This window comes from Euphorbia lathyris, chromosome 2, assembly GCF_963576675.1.
Source record: "Euphorbia lathyris chromosome 2, ddEupLath1.1, whole genome shotgun sequence".
Lineage (NCBI taxonomy): Eukaryota > Viridiplantae > Streptophyta > Magnoliopsida > Malpighiales > Euphorbiaceae > Euphorbia > Euphorbia lathyris.
In genome coordinates this window covers 56,039,609-56,044,551 of record NC_088911.1, presented here as the reverse complement: position 1 = coordinate 56,044,551, position 4,943 = coordinate 56,039,609, and the positions used below count along the sequence as shown (strand labels likewise).

Genomic DNA, 4,943 nt, shown 5'->3' with positions numbered 1-4,943 from the left:
TTAATAATTTTCATTTACTAATTTATTTATTTATTTTTTTTTCAAATTCCGTTTTGTAGGTAGTTTCGGTTCGTGCAAGATTTCAGGTTCATGCGCAGTTCTCGAAGTTCAGGCATTGTACCAGACCCTATAGACCCAGAAATTGAGAAAACCATTAGGAAGAACAAGAAAAACAAGAAAAACAAAAATAAGACTCCAGTAAAAACATTTACCGAGCCAGAAAAAATGGCAGACCCACCAACACTTATGGATTACGCTAGGCCAGGTGTGGCCGGTGTGACCAATAGTATCGTTAGACCCAGAATCACCGCAAACCAATTTGAAATTAAGCCAGCTTTGCTTAATATGTTGCAAAATAATGTAACATTTTACGGGTTACCTAACGAAAATCCTAACACCCATTTAACAAATTTCCTCGAAATTTGTGACACTTTTAAAATCCCAGATGTGACTGCAGAAGCAATCAAACTTCGCCTCTTTCCTTTCACTTTGAAGGATAGAGCCAAAGAATGGTTAACTTCTATGCCAGCCGCAACTTTTGCCACTTGGGAACAATTAGCCCAAGCATTTTTATCAAAATATTTTCCTTTAGCAAAAACCGCAAGAGTCATAAAGGAGTTAACATCTTTTTCTCAAAATAATAATGAGACTCTTTATGAAACTTGGGAACGTTTTAAAGAACTTCAACGTTTATACCCACACCACCAATTACCCGCTGAACTTTTAATGCAAACATTTTACAATGGACTAAATCCTACAACTAGGGGTTCATTAGATGCTATGTCGGGAGGGCTATTTATAAAGAAAACATCAGCCCAAGCGAGATAACTTTTGGAGGAAATGGCAATCAACAGCAGTATGTGGCCCGCGGAACGTGGACATATACCGGTGGCAAAACCATCATCCTCAACCACACCATCAGTTAAAGGTATAGTTGAACTTGATCCAGTCGCGATGCTACAAGCCCAATTTTCTGCTTTATCGCACAAAATTGACAAGTTTATGGCACCACGCGATACCAATGGTAATCCAATCCAAACGGATGTGGATTACGAAAACATGAGTGAGATAGAACAGGTAAATTTTGTCCAAGGGCAAAACCAAACTAATAATCCTTATTCTAATACTTATAATTATGGATGGAGGAATCATCCTAACTTTAACTGGAAAGATAACAATAACAATAATGCAAGTGCTAATCAAAATCGTACCACTAATTATCAAAATCAGTCAAGAGATACGATTAACACTTTATCTTCTAAAATCGACAAGTTTATAGATGTTATCAGTGGAAAAATAAGTAATCACGACGATGGTTTTAAACGGATCGAAAATAAATTCGATCAGCTTATTAAAAACCACTCATCTAGCATCCATAATTTGGAGGTTCAAATTGGTCAACTTGCTAAATCAATTCCATCCCGAAAAGAGGGAAGTCTTTGTTGGTCCCTAGTAATTAGTTCCAAGGGGGGGTTAGGAACTAATGTAACTTTTTCGCTTTTAATTATGCTGACCTAATGTTATTTTAAAGAGTTTGATAACTCAGCGTGTTGGTCAGCACGGGCGTTTGATTAGTCAGACAGTTTTAGTTCTATGCTGACTAAGACTGTTTGACTTGAGAGTTGGGAATTGACACTTGAGAGGTCAGCTTCCAACTTAGCACTCAGAGTTACTCAGTTTCAGTTTTAACAATTTATAAGCTGAGTAAATACAACAAGCAACACACACGCATATATATATATATATATTGAGAGAGAGAGTTTAGAAGTTACTCAGCACGACTTATCCTGGTTCGGCCTCACTGCCTACGTCCAGTCCCTAGTTCCTCCTGGGATTTTCAATCCAATACTGAGCTCTTTCAAGGTAGAGCACAAACCCTTTACAAGGCAGTGAGTATGCAAGAGTACGTCCTCTATTCGTCTACTCAGCTCCTACTAAGTACTACAACCCAACACTTAGATTTTTCTACCACTGAATACTTACAACCAAGTACTCAGCTCAACACTCTCAATATTCCTATTGATCACACACTTGTTCTTTTTCAACTAAAGAACACCTTAGATGATTACAAAATAATCAATCTAGCATTTACACAGAGAATAGAAAAATTGGTGTAAGATCCTTTTGTATTTGAGTGCTTTCAGAATTTTCTCTCTTGTATTTTTCTTTTGATGCTTGAGCAAATGATCCAAGAACTCTCATTGTCCTTTTATAGATGAATTTCTGAAGATTGGATCATTTGAATTGGTTTAGCCATTGTGTCCAAAACGGCTCTTTTAGGAGACAGCTTCTGGTCAGCTTCAGACTGTTCCGCCATTCCTTTCTTCTGTTTTCTTCAGGCGTCAGGTTTTGTCTTCTTGCATCAGACTTGTCTTTTTGTGCCAGTTGTCTTTTACCAATAATCCACAGACCCATGATTCTTGGAATTAGTCTTCTGTGTGCTTTCGAGGCTTCAATTATTGGTGCAAAAGATTGGCATACTTTGTCCTTTAGTGAACGGATCTTTCGTGCTGTCCTGACTGTTACTCAGCTTCATTCGTTATCTTCGAATGTTCAACTTCTATTCTGAGTTCCTTCTTAGTCAGCTCCGTTCTTGTTAATTCTGAAGGAGTCTTCTAATTTAGTCAGCTTCGTTCTGGCAACTTTGAAAGAAGCTTCTGATGCTGAGTTCTACTTTACTCAGCTTCTATCCTTTCATGCTGAGTTCCGTTCCACTCAGCTTTTGGCTTATGTTGACTTCTGACCTGTCTTACTATATATATATATTTTTGCACTCAATATTGAACAAACACATTAGTACAATTAAATCAAAGCATTTAAATTTAATTGCCTCTTAATCATGGATGATTTTGTCAAATCAAAATATTATGGAAAGGTGTTTCAACAAACTCCCCCATTTTGATGTTGGCAAAATACATAATTATGGAACTCAGTTATAAGTTGCCCCATGATTGATATATTTTTGAAATGACTCCCCCGTAAGGGTTGCTCATATTGTCTTAACTTAATTCTAAACCTTCCAAGATTTAATTGAATTATCTTTAAGACATTTGTGTGTACTGACTTAGTTTAATGTTGGGTTTTTTAAGATCTGAACTTTTTGAATTTAAGTCAGCTTGCAAAAATATTAGAAGTATGTTGTTACTCAGTTTATTACCTAAGTATTTTAGTGTTAATGTATACTGAGTATGTTTTACTTCTCAATTTGTTTGTTCAATTTTATCGACTATATTGAGAAAGTAGTACTTGGCATAGATTAAATAAAGCAAACACATATATGAAAGTTTCTATGCTAAGTTCTAAACATTTACTAGACTATTTCTAGTTTTTCTTCTTCTGAGCTTGGTGGTCAGCTTGAACTATTCCTTTGCCTTTGTCTTTACTTCCTGAGGCATTACCTGTAAGCTGAGTTCCTCCTTGTCTCTGAGTTCCCTCTTGGCTGTTCTCCCCCATTTTGCCATCATCGGGTTTATAAATGAATGTGTTAGTGCGAGCATGAGCGGAGAGGTGAGTGGAGTAACGCTGGAGCCGGGTAGTACTTTCTCGCAAGCCATCTATGATAGGAACACTGTCATCTTGGACATGGCGAGGAACCCGAAGAGAACTGCTAATCATGCTGAGCAGGCATTCATGAGATTTGCTAAGCCAGGTGAGCGAGCTGGTGAGCTGACCAAAAGATTGGTGGTACATCTTGAGCAAGGCAGAGTCATAAAATATGCGCTGGGCATTGTTGATGCGCATTGCCTTCATTATTGCTTGTGAAAAGCTCAAGAGTTCATTGTTGGAGACTGGATCAACATCCATCTATGCTTTGTTGATGTTGAGTAGGCTGACTGCTTCACTCAGTTGGTCAATTGTACACTGAGAAGAGGAAGATACTAAGTCACGCGTACTGGTCAACTCAGCAGTAAGCTTGGTAAAGCATTCTTGAAGTTCAGCAGAAGTGGCAAACTCAGCATTGCCAGGTGCGCTCGATTTGGTCAGTTCTGCAGTTAACTTGGCAAAATATCCTTGAAGTTCAGCAGAAGTGGCGTACCCTGGATTGACTTCTGAGGGTTGTTGGATTTTGCCTTCAATCGAGTTCAGATGGTTTACCATGGAGAGAACTAGTTCAGTCAGCTTTGCTATTTGATCTTGGTTTGGTTGCTGAGTTTGAACAGTTGTTATAATACTTACCAGATCCTTGAGTCCTTTCAGTTCATGGAGAAGCTGAGTGATGCCAGATAGGTGGGAGGACTCAGCATGAGACGATCTAGTAGCATCAGCTTGAGAGGTGTTCAAATCTTGAAGCAAGGACTGAGCAGAGGCAATGATGCGTCTTCCTGACTCAGTAGCATTCAAGTATTGGAATTGGCCAGCATTTGTCTCAGAGGCTGGAATTGAGCTTGATGGTGGAGGAGTTTGCTCTTTGCCAGATTGATCACCTTGATTGATGACTGGACTTTGGTGCAGATTACTTTCAGGAGCTGAGTTGTCAACATGCTGAGTTGGAGGTGGAGTTTGGTTAGTCATGTTGACCTGCTCATCCTGAGTGGGTGAAGTTGAGTCAGGATTTGTTCCTTCTTGAACAGTTGGATTTGGATCTTCAAGGGTTTTGGCTTGTTCCTCATCCTGAGTAACAGAGGCTTGTTTTTCCTTTGAGGGAGACTCAGGGTCGTTTGCAAAGTATGCGAACTGCAGCTCAGATATGCCAGTGAATTGTTCTGGAAGAGGAGAATCTGCAAGAAGATCAATAACCTGAGTTTTATGGGCTTTCTTCTTAAGCCGCTTGAACCTTTGTTCCTTGGGAGGAGAAGGGTCATCATCAATGTCTTCCTCATTAGTATCAACTGTCTCCTCTACCATGGTTGGATGCTCATGCTGCTCAGCATGATCCTCAACAGCAACGTTTTCTTCTTCCTCAGCTCTTTGCTCCATATCACCCTGAGGTTGCTCAATATCAG

The 4,943-nt window shown here is 39.2% G+C and overlaps 1 non-coding gene across 1 annotated transcript; it reads right to left on the bottom strand.

Annotated features, from left to right (window-relative positions):
- Nucleotides 1-603: 603 nt before the first annotated feature.
- Nucleotides 604-710, bottom strand: LOC136221202 (small nucleolar RNA R71). Its single transcript, XR_010684984.1, has one exon. It is a non-coding gene; the product is annotated as a small nucleolar RNA R71 (small nucleolar RNA).
- Nucleotides 711-4,943: the final 4,233 nt, after the last annotated feature.